The sequence below is a fragment of the Quercus lobata genome, chromosome 6 (genome assembly GCF_001633185.2).
Source record: "Quercus lobata isolate SW786 chromosome 6, ValleyOak3.0 Primary Assembly, whole genome shotgun sequence".
Lineage (NCBI taxonomy): Eukaryota > Viridiplantae > Streptophyta > Magnoliopsida > Fagales > Fagaceae > Quercus > Quercus lobata.
In genome coordinates, this window is record NC_044909.1 from 14,698,023 (window position 1) to 14,710,592 (window position 12,570).

The 12,570-nt window shown below is 35.6% G+C and overlaps 1 long non-coding RNA gene across 1 annotated transcript; it reads left to right on the top strand.

Annotated features, from left to right (window-relative positions):
• The first annotated feature begins 250 nt into the window (after nucleotides 1–250).
• LOC115994323 lies at nucleotides 251–4,774 on the top strand. The gene is made up of 3 exons (XR_004093190.1): nucleotides 251–370; nucleotides 4,142–4,238; nucleotides 4,348–4,774. It is a non-coding gene; the product is annotated as an uncharacterized LOC115994323 (long non-coding RNA).
• Nucleotides 4,775–12,570: the final 7,796 nt, after the last annotated feature.

Genomic DNA, 12,570 nt, shown 5'->3' on the forward strand with positions numbered 1-12,570 from the left:
AATATGTCCACAACATTTTCACAATAATTTTTAAGTAACAAATTATTATTAATTAGTGGGTAAAAAAAATAATTTCAATAGTGAGCCTAAATTAAAATTAATAACAATTTGTCACAAATGCGTAACATTACGGGTTGGAAGAATAGATGGGTTTGGATCGTGTAATTTAAATGGGTTGGATTGACAATGGGCAACAATAAATAGGTGATCCTGACCCATAAATATAATGACCCAACCCAAAACCCACTAAACTCGTCATTTGCCACTTCTCAGCAGTCAGCCCCTCTCAATCTCACCGATATCGGTATATCACTAACCGCAGCAACAGTACTCCATCATCTCCCTCTCACGCCCTCCGGCATCCCTCACCGTAAGTTTTTCTCTTTAAATATGGTTTAATGCTGTATAGTTGATTACATTCTGTGGAAGAAGAAGAAGCATGATAATGAGAATTAGTGTTAAGAGTGAGAATGAGAGTAGTATTGTATTGTTATTATTAAGGAGAATATATATATATATATATATGCTTGTTTTTGTGGCCACCTTCAGCTTTCGTGGGTGAACCGAATGCGGTTGTAATATATATATAGTATAGTATAGTATAGATGCTGTCCCCCTTTCAGACCAAGGGGGACGCCATGGTTTGCTTAGTGCTATAGTAACTATAAGTATCATATTCATAGTCATAGTCATAGTCATAGGATCCTATCTAAGTGTGTTTTGTTTATTGATTTCAAGTGGAGTTTGTGTTGTGCTGCTCTATTGGTGTTTTAGCATGAATTTGCTTACTGAAAGAAAGAAAGAAGGAAATTATGGAGATTTCTTTTTGTATTATACATTTGTGTCTTACCTTTTATAATTACTTGTCAATGGTTTGCATTGTTCTTATTGCTAGTTGTTGAAAATTATGCTAAGTATTATCATAGACATGATGGTGGGTGTTGCTGATTGGGGTGATTAAATGAACTTATTTTCATGATATCAGCAAGTTTAAGTCAATCATTATTGACACATCTCAGAAAATATAATATATGCAATGCTGTCATAGAATTTGTTTCCATACTAAGGGATACTAAGAGTTAAAGAGCAGCAGTTTTTGCCGCCTACCATGGTAGAAATCAGCTTGAATGCTTAACAGGGAACAAGATTACTTGTGTGTAACATGCTTCCTGGGCTTAGACTCAAGTTTCATTATGGTGAAATACTTTCTTAAGAAGATATTTTCTTGATATAACATTCAAAAAAGTGCTGCTAGAACCCTCTAAAGCTCTTGGTGGAAACAACTACACGTCTGAACTACTGAGTCTGTACTTTTTATTTGTTATACTTGTTTTCGCGGATCTAATAAGAAACCAGGGGTCAAGTTTATGATTAGTCTGTTCACTTATCCAAGCGCATCAAATACCCTAACCATCTTCTAATCCATGCCTAGGTCTAGTTGGCTAACTTGAAAAAGAGGAAAGCTATGTTAAGTGAATTCTTTTATGGTTTGGTCTAACCTTTGATTGGTCTCATGCATTGGTTTAACTAGTAGTAACTCCATCTCAGATTTTATAGAATCGTTGCCTTTTTTGCATAACACTCTTTCTTTGCAATTCTTTAGATTCCTCTATGTGATATCAAGTGGTAAAGTTTATCATCAATTCAACCTCTGTCTCTTTCTAGCATAAGATTCTTTCTTGTTTTCACTTTCTAGAATTTATTTTTGGTTGACAAATTGAGATTTATCAACAGATATATATATATATATATATATATATATTTATGGAACTATACCTGTAATGTGTTTGGCATTCCTCCAAGCTCATGTAGCTCCTTCTCTATCCTACAATTTTGAATTTTCTCTAAATCGAGTTTCAGCTGGCACCATGTAAATTCACATACTAGAATGTTTGGTAAGGTAGCCCACTAGAACTTTAATTTTCCTTCAAGAAAAAAATTTATTGCAACATATGCTTGAAAAGGTCTTATGCAATATGTTTCATAGGATCCTATCTAAGTGCTTTGTTTATTGATTTCATATGGACTTGTATTGTGCTCTATTGGTGTTTTAACATGAATTTGCTTACTGAGAGGAAGAAGGAAATTATGGAGATTTACTTTTGTTTTGTGCTATACCTTTGTGTCCTACCTGTTATAATTACTTGTCAATGGTTTGCATTGTTCTTATGCTAGTTGGTAAAAATTATTCAAGTATTATCATAGACATGATGGTGGGTGTTGCTGATTGCGGCAATTAAATGAACTTATTTTCATGATATCGGCTCGTTTAAGTGAATCATTATTGACATCTTAGAAAATAGCATATATACAATTCTGCCACAGAACTAAGTTCTTGTTTTCATACTAAGGGATCCTAGGCTAGTTTCACATAAAAGTTAAAGAGCAGCAGTGTTGCCGCCTATTATAGTAGAAATTAGCTAGAATGCTTAATAGAGAACAAGATTACTTGAGTGTAACATGCTTCCTGGACTGAAGCTCAAGTTTCTTTGTGGTGAAATACTTTCTTAAGAAGATATTTTCTTGATATAACATTCAAAAAAGCCCTGCTAGAACCCTCTAGATCTCTTGTTGGAAACAACTATGCATTTGAGCCGCTGAGTCTGTACTTTTTGTTTGCTTTACTTGTTTTTTTGAATCTAATAAAACAGAAGGGGTCGGGTTTGATTAGTTTCTTCACTTATCTAAGCACACCAAATACCCTAGCCATCTTCTGATCCATGCCTTGGCCTAGTTGTCTAACTTGAGAAAGAACAGATCTTTGTTTAAGTTAGTTCTTTTATGGTTTGGTCTAACCTTTTTCTGGTCTTGCACATGGGGTTTCACTAGTAGCAACTCCATTGAGGATTTTAGTCGTTGCCTTTCTGTAGATAATACTCTTTCTTTGTAATTCTTTAGACTCCTTTGTGTTTTATCCAGTGGTATAGTTTGTCATCAATTGGACCTGTCTCTTTCTAGCATAAGATTTTTTCTTGTGTTCACTTTCTAGATTTTTTTTTTCTCCTTGAAAAATTGAGATTTATTTATCAAAAAATATGTTTTCTTCTTTTTTAGAACTATTCTGCAACATGTTTGGCATTCTTCCATCTCATTCTCATGCCTAAAGCAAGTTTTAGCTGGCACCATGTAAATTCACACAATAGAATGTCTGGTGAGGTAGCCCACTACAACATCAATTTTCATTCAAGAAGCAAAATTTATTGTAACATATTACATAGGAGTTTTTCAAATATATTATTGTGTTCTATGCAATAAATTAACTATTAAATTGCATTTGTACTTTCATGAGTTTCTTGGTGTCTGTCACAGGGGGAACCCCATTGTTTCTCTACTTTTTGTTCTTTTACACTCCCAGGTAAATTTATTATATATTGATGATTGTTTCAGTAATGAATCCATCTCCCATGTGGGACAAATTGGTATTCAATAAGATAACGGAAAGGTTTGGGATGAATTCATTTCATGGCATTAGGTGCCTCACCCTTGTCTCCTTACGTCCTGGACTTTCTAACATGGTTTAAGCCATTATGCTGCTGAGTGATTTTTTGTTCTTAGGACTATGCATGTGCCCTTGTTTTTTCTTGTCTTAAAGAAGTACTTGGGTCTGGACTGTGGAAGAAGAGATGAGAAGAGGATTTGTTGGGGGGGGGGGAGGGGAGAAATAGGAAAAAAGAACAAAAGAATGCATAATAACTTGTGATTCTCAATGTATTAATGCAATATGAAGATGAACAAAACTTAGGTTCAATTCCTTAAATGCAACACTTTGTGTGCGTTTTGGCATTGGTTTAAAAAGCCAGCTTTTTTTACTATTCAAAGCCAGCTTTTTTAATTAAATTTAGACATCTTACCGTATTGATCAATGCACAAACAATATTTTCTTTCCTGAGGAGAATTAAATTCAATACAGTTATGTGTTTGAATGTAATTCGGGAAATCTAATGTATAGCACTTAAGCTATTGTACTTAAGTGAAAGGGCTGCTGTCTTGGCTGACATGGTTGTTATTGGGAGAGATCTTAAACAAGATTTCTCAAATATTATGCTGCTCTGGTTTTCTGATTTCACCTTCTTTAGATTTTTGACATTTTTTTTTTAAATGAATGTGATTTGCATCTGAGAGGTCGTGAATTAATTTGCAGAAGCTGACTACGGTGCATGACTATGGTGCATGAACCATTGACGTTGGAGAAAAGGTCTGCTGACTATGGTGCATGAACCATTGACGTTGGAGAAAAGGTCTGCTTACTCCCACATTTACTGCAAGTGTTCAGTTTCAAGAACCTTTGAGCAATTCCAAGGGTTAAATTAACACTGAGTCTCTTACTATTTTCTTGTATTCCATCAGATATGTAATTCCAAGAAGCCTCAAGCAAAGGTGTTTTTGCGAAAACAATATATGATATGTTTGCAGAGCACTCTGTGTTGGACTCCTCTCAGTTAATTCTGTGAAGTTAAAGAGTTTGTAAAGAAGCAAAGAACTGAATAATCATGCCAAGCATTCTTAACGTAGGGTTCCAAGTATCCTTTACGCAATAAAGAGATTCATAGTTAATTGCATGATGGAATGGTTGAAGCTGTCATTATCTGCTGAAGCATCCTGCATCATTTTTCTTCTTTTCTTAAAGAAAAAAAAAATCAAAATTAATTTTAATGATGTTCCTTGGATCGTTGGATTACTCACACACACACAATAAGAAGCAATAATGATGGAGGATGTTTGATCTCTGCATAATTTTGTTTTGGGGTGTTTTGATCCTTTTAGTAGGCTCCAAGCCTTTTGTTGATGCTATTTCGCAGGAATTAAGAGTTACATTTTGGATGTACTCAGTTCTTAAGTTTTGCTATATAATAAAAACTTTTGTGTTTAAAAAAAAAAAAATCATGATAATAAAAAAAAAAATGTTAACAATATCGAGTATCAAGTCTCTAGCACAAGAAAACTTTGTACATATGAATTTGGTCAGGATATTCAATGAAGCCAAGTATTTTGTTGAAGTTTCACTAAGGGGCCGCAAAACCATGAAGGCCTAGGTCAAGCTAGACCCTGAACAAACCCACAAGACCAGGCTTCAGCCTAGGCGAGTCTAGCCCAAGACCATGGCTACAGGGCAATCTCATGACGTCCTTGTGCAATATATCCCGCACATTAATAGGTGAGACCCTTGTAAAGAGGGAGCATGTGACATAAGGGGGCCAAACACTTAACGTAGGACCATGCTTATATCTTTGTTTGAAATGCCAAAAGCTTGGTGACTGAGTATCTTCAGTCCTCACCTCCAAAGAAACATTGGGGAAGTTTACTTATACTATTATGTCAATGTTAATTTCCCTAACTATGTCAACTTTAATTTCCTTAACTAACGTCACTCCTTTTGTATTAAATATAACAAGACATGTTATTACTTTATAGCATTGGAAGTTGTATTCTATGAATATATTCTCTTAACCAACCTGATGGGATGATGTGTTGTCAGAATATCCCTACTTTATAGATAACTAGTTATCAACCCCACCCACAAAAACTTGATAAAGACTCTCAAACCAGTATAGAAGGTATGTGTTACAAATAATCATGATTACAAAGCAACCTGATAACACCCTATCAATATACCCCGCACATTAATAGGTAAGACACTTGTAAAGAGGAAGCATGTGGCATAATTAGCCTAACACTGAAAAAGTTAGGACCATGGATAGATTTTGGTTTGAAATGCCTAGAGCTCAATGATGGAGCATTCTCACCTCAAAAGGAACCTTGGGGAGGGTCACTTATCCTATCATGTCAACATTAATTTCCTTCACTAATCTTCAATCATTTTACACTAAATGTAACAAGACATGTCGTTACTAATCTTCAATCATCTCAACCATCTTGAGGGATGGTATGTTGTTAGGATCTCTCACACTCTATGGGAAATTGGACACCAACTCCACCCCTCCCAAACCATCACAAAAGTTACGCATTACAGATCACTGTTACTCTGCAATTTTTCTCTCAAAAGTTGCAAGAAATTCCTGTACCGACGTAAATTGCATCTTGCCAACCCCACTGGTTGGCTCAAAGGCCAGGAAATAGATTGTTCCTATGTTTAAAGTTGTTATCTAGTAAACCTCCTCTCATCATATCACATTGTTCAGTCGGCCACCTTGTTGTGGTTCCTATTATCAAATTCAACACATCACTAAAGAAAAGAAAAAATTGTCAAAATGTCCACAATTCTTAACCTTGAAATTGATATTCATCTGACCAAAAGGAAAATGAAAACCTTGGAAGTAGCATGGAACCGACTGCACGTGTTTCTCCTTTAAAGCAATGGCATTCTTTTTTCTTTTTTTTAAATCTTGATGCTATAATAATTACTTAACATTTTGAAGTAGAAGTGAAATCCAGAAAAGAAAGAGTCAATAACAGGGAATGGTGGATAGTGATTGCCTGAGCAGAATGCCAAACTCTAACATGTATAAAACATTGAGTTAGTGGGGCCACGGCCTTTTGTCGATGCTACGTCGTAGGACTTGACATCCACTTTGGATATACTCAGTTCTTAAGTTTTGCTATCTAATAAAAACTTATGTGTTTATATATATATATATATATATATATAAACGATGATAAAAATTAAAAAAAGAAAAAGAAAAAAGTTAACAATATGTCAATATCGAGTATCAAGCTCTAGCACTAGCACGAGAATATTTTGTACATATAAATTTGGTCGGGATATTCAATGAGGCCAACGTAAATTGTTGAAGTTTCACCGAGGGGCAAAAACCATGAAGGCCTTGGTCAAGCTAGATCCTTCCCATCCCAAAAAAAATAAAAAGGGTCAAGCTAGATCCTGAACAAACCCACGAACCCACAAGGCCAGGGTTCGGCCTAGGCAAGCCCAAGACCATGGCTACAAGGCAACCTCATGACGCCCCAAATAGGTGAGATCCCTGTAAAGTGGGAGCATGTGACATATGGGCCTAGTACTTAGAAATGTAGGACCATGCTCAGATCTTGGTTTGAAATGCCTAAAGCTTGGTGACTGTATCCTCACCTCAAAAGGAACATTGGGGAAGTTCACTTATACTATCATGTCAACATTAATTTTCGTAAGTAACTACCCTCATTTTGCATTAAATGTAACGAGATATGTCATTATTTTATAGTATTAGAGGGCGCACTTTAGAAATATATTCTCTTAACCAACTTAAGGAAATGGTGTATTGTCAGGATCTTTCCACTTTATAGAAAACTAGTTATCAACTCTATCCACAAAAAATTTATAAATACTCTCTCAAACCAACACTGATGGTATGCATTACAAATAAGTCAATATGTACACACACAATAAGAAGCGGTAATAGTGAAGGTTGTTAACAATATCAAGTGTCAAGTCTCTAGCACAAGAAAATTTGTACATATGAATTTGGTCAGGATATTTAATGAGGCCAAGTAAATTTTTGAAGCTTCAATGAAGGGGCAAAACCTTGAAGGCCTAGGCCAAGCTATCCCTTGAACAAACCTGCAAGGCCATGGTTCAACCTAGGTGAGTCTACCCCAAGACCATGGTTACAAGGCAACCTGATGACTCCCTATCTAGTAATTAATATACACCACACACTGATAGGTGAGACCCTTGTGAAGAGGGAGCATGTGGCATAAAGGGTTAAACACTTAAAAAGCTAAGACCATTGACATATTTTGGTTTGAAATGCCTATAGAGCTTGGTGATGGAGCATCCACCTCAAAAGGAAGGTAGGTCACTTATCTTATCATGTCAACATTAATTGCCTTTTTCTAATTGTCACCCATTTTACATTAATGGTCTGTTTGAATTGAGAGGGAAGGAGGATGAGTAGAGTAAAGTAGAGTAGATTTGACTAAAAATTAATATATTTTTAGCTAACTCTACTTTGCTCTTCTCCACTCCCCCTCCTTCCCCCCTCCATCTAAACGTTCAAATTTAAATTTAAATTTATGAGACATGTCGTTACTTTATGGTATTAAAAATCATATTTTAGAAATATGTACTCTCAATTAACTTGAGGGGATGATGTGTTGTCACGATCTCTCCCACTTTATAATAGAGAATTGGCCACTAACTCCACCCACAAAAACTTTATTATTACTCTCCCAAATCATCACAAAATGTATGCATTACAAATCAATGATACTTTGCATTTTTTTTTTTTTTCTCAAAAGTTGCAAGTTATTGAGTTATTCTTGTACCGACGTAAATTGCTTATGGCCAACCCCACAGCTAGTTGACCCCAAAGGCTAGGAAATTGATTGTTCCTACGTTTCAAGTTGCTATCTAGTAAACCTCCTCTCATCATATCACGTTGTTCAGTAGGCCACCTTGGTAGTGTAGTCCCTATTCTCAAATGTCCACAATTCTTGACCTCGAACTTGATATTCATGTTAAAAAACAGGAAAAATGAAACCTTGCAGGTAGAGAGTGGAAGGAACCGACATCAAGTCAGGTGTTTCTCCTTTGATGCAATGGCATTTTTTTTATTTTTTAATTATCTTGATGGTATAATAATAATAATTACTATAAGATTTAGAAGTAGAAAGTGAAATCCAGAAAAGGAGTCGTCAATAAACAGAGAATGGTGGACAATGATTGCCTGAGAAGAATGCCAAACTCAGCAAATAAAAAACGTCGAGTTAGTGGGGCCACAGTTACTCTTGCTTTATGGGACAAGAAGCACATTGTGAATGGTATTGGTATAGGCAGTGGGGAACCCCTAGCAAGTAAAGTTCACTTAATTACTACTGTTTATTTAGGAACCCCTACAGTTACTTTTTTTTGCCTTGGCGGGCTATAGGCCTAGGGCAGGGGCAGGGGCTGGGGCTGGGGCCGTAGTCATCCGTATTTCCTTTGGACTTTTGCTATTTGTAGATCTGAAAAATCTGAATTCTCCAATGAGTTTGGTCCTGTGGGGTCCTTCAGTTCACCCATCTATATCATCATAATCTTTTTCCCTCTAACTATTTGCCACATGTCACTTAGATTGGGTGTGTATGAATATTGTGGCAGCCTTAGCACACAAAAAAACAAGTTTGAATATGATAGAATTTTTGTTTTTTTTAATGTCGATAAAGGAAAATAAAGATCAGGGTTTACTTTAGTAATAATCTTGTCTCCCGGATCGAATATATATAAATTATTAAAATATTATAACATTCAAATTTAATTTCATGAGGCATCACAATTCACAATTATTTTTTTTCTTGCTCCACTTTTGAATGAGTTATGGGAATGGGATAATTTATTTTTGATACTTTATTTTTATGTTAATATGGAAATTTAATGGGATATTGTTGATATTTTGATTTACAAGTTAATGTAGCTACTCCCTCAAAAAAAAAAAAAAAGTTAATGTAGCTATTTTATGAAACAAAATTGGAGTGTGAACAAAATAGCTTTAACCTAAATTGTCTCATGTAAATTACTTATTTATTATCGGTTCACACGTCACAGTCCCCATCTTTTTAAATTTTTTTTTGAAGGACACGTCTTTTGAAATGAAAAGTAAAGGAAAAAGAAGAAAAATACAAACTGACCGACCATCCTTGAATATGTCCAAATATGCGTTTCTCAATTTATCATCTTTCTTTGTTTGAAATAAAACATTCTTTTTTTTTTTCTTTGTATATATCTTATATATCGATAATGGTGATAATTTTCTACTGGTCAATCAGGTCTAAACATGTGGGATGGAATAAACAAATTTACAAGTGAATGAACAGAATAAAAGAATAATTTAAACACTTGGGGGGGCAAAAAAAAAAAACCTTTAAACTAGTAGGAACAAAGGGGGATGCACTGTTAGTTTCTATGGATAAAATTTTTCATCCTTCGAGGTGCTCAGACATTGCTAATAGAAAAATATACTTGCTTTGGTATTAAGTCGTCATTACATTTGAGATGCTGTATATACTATTATTATTTTATTATTGGGTTTATGAGTCTAATGAAAGTTATACCTTGACCTTGATATCCATTCCTTTTAGCGTTAGCAAAGTGGCCGTCCAACATGTCTCTAAAATGTATACAAGTTTCATTTTAATCCTTTCAAATTTAAAATATTAAACTTCAAAAAAAAAAAAAAAAAAAAGGAAACTTCGTTAAACTAAGAAGCCAAAATGGCTAAGTTGGTGGCCGAAAGCCTACAATAATTAACCCCATTGACATCCGAGCACACCAAGGATGAAATAACAAAAGATGGGATACATCAAAAACAACAAAATCTTCTTGCATTTTATAACCTTTCCTTGCAAGTGCATCAGCACATCTGTTGGCTTCTTGATAAACATATTTCACTTTGGCAAAAGAAATTCTGATGAGCAATGACCTGCAATCAGCCAAAAGAAAAATATATAATGCATTAGGGCTAATTTTGGAGTTAATCAAATCCACAAATATTTAATTTTGTTGTTGAGAATCTTGTAACTTAATTTATTAAATTTTTTTTTTATATATTTTTAACATAGATTTTTCAAGTTTTAAACTTGCTTTCTTTCAATTTTGTTCTTTTAAAATTTTGAAAAATATCTCTCACAAATATTTAAAAGGTAACAATGAAATTATTATTTAATTTCCCATCAAGTTTTTGCGTACTTTGACTAATGGCATTTTATAGCGTTGAATAGAAAGGTAATTGGGGATTTAAAAAGTTGGTTTCTGGTTTGACTGTTTTGATTTGAGCATATGTATGTGTGTCGGTGGCACGGAAAGGTTAACTGTAGGTTTGTGGAGGTGGGTTTTTGACCAAGGAGGGCGGCTCGAGGTGGGTCGTTGGAGAAACAAGTTGGACCAGAGGAAAAAGGTCGAAAAGGAGGAAGGGAAAGAAGAATAAATATGAAAAGAAAAGAGAAACAATGTTTAATCAATGCCACATGTTAATCAATGCCACATTAGTTAAAGAGGTCACATAATTTTAGGATGTCCTTGTCAGCCATTCACTGTGTTGTAAAATTTTATTAAATTATTTATTGCTATTATTATGTTAAAATGCAAAATTAGATATTCTAAATTTTATTACTTTTCATTTAAGTCCTCTAAGTTTCCATTTGTTCATTTCAACATTTTAAGTTTCAAAACTCCTTAATTAAGTCATCTGTTAACCTGCCACTCATTGACGCTGTTAAGTCCTCCAAAACAACATTGTTTTGGCTTTATTTTAATATTTGATATTTAATTTATTATTATTTTCTTAACTATTAAAAAAACCCAAAAATTAAAAGAACCAAATGATCTTGTCCCTCTCTCGTCTGAAGAACAAGAAATAGAAACCCCCACCCACCAAAATCCCTAATCTAACTTGATAACTAAGAGACTAAGAGGGAGAAAGAATGAGAAAGAGAGATCTAGGAGGTGTATTTGACGAGTAATTCTTACTTCCTAGGTGCTTCCGGAGTATGGAGAATGGTACTCTCTTCTCTCATATTCATGGTGGTGTCCACTCATTAAATTTATAGTAGGATCCACCACGAATGTGATAGGAGGAAGCACATTTTCTCTGTACTTCAAGAGTATCTAAGAATTTTCCGTACTCAACAACTCAACTCCATGAGGTATACTCAATATATAATGAACGAATACAAATTTAGAGGGCTAAAATGAAAAGTAGTGTGACTAAGGGGATGAGTTTTGCATTTTGGTCTTATAATAATTGTAAGGACGCGATTCGTGGCGGACCGTAACAGTGTCGGGTTCGCACGTAAAAAGGCCCCTAACAATATCATTTGTAGAGCGTGGGTTTGGAAGGCTAGGCCCTGGTTGACAGGCGGTGGGTTTTTTGCGGTGTTCGTACAAGTTTAAGTTTTCCTTCACCCCTGGAGTCTTTCTCCTGGAGGTGGGCTGGGAGGCTCTGGTTTTTGGCCATTTTTCTCAATCCCCTCTTTAAGTTACTTGTTTTTCCTTTTATCTTTCCCTGTGTTCATTGTCCTTCGTCCACGTATAGGATCAACCTTTCCAAGATTGATACTTGTCCCATCAGCCCATATTCAAAGTCGTTGGGGGTGGTTGTAAAAGTCAAAGAATGCGGCTCTGTCAGGTTCAGAGCATTGAATGGCAGTAAGGGCATCTTTCCCTGGATATTTTAGATCTTTATTCTTAGTTTCAGTCCTATACCATTTTTACCCTTCTTTCAGGGGGAACTTTGGGTCTGCCGAGGACTGAGCTGTCTTCGGCGGTATCCAAAGGCTATTTTGTCGAGCTTGGGCCATAGCCCTCCTCAGCTTGGGCCTTCGGATTCTCCCCGGGTAGATGGGCCTGGCCCATAAATCATTTGGGCCCCACAATAGCCCCTCAAAACCCGGCTGTCCAACCTCTTGGTTGGAAAGGGGGGTTTTGGTGATGCCGAACCTCTTCCCACGGCCCAATCAATTTGGCCTATTAATAATGCTAGCGGCTCTTCATCTGTCCGAGAAATGCGCCGGTCCGTGAGACAGTTTTTGATTTCGCGCTTGATGCGCTCTTATCGTTTGGGTTTCCCCAAAACGTGCTTTTAATGACCACTATTTACGAGACTACTTTAATTCGGCGGTTTTTTTTGATGGGGTGGAGAAACG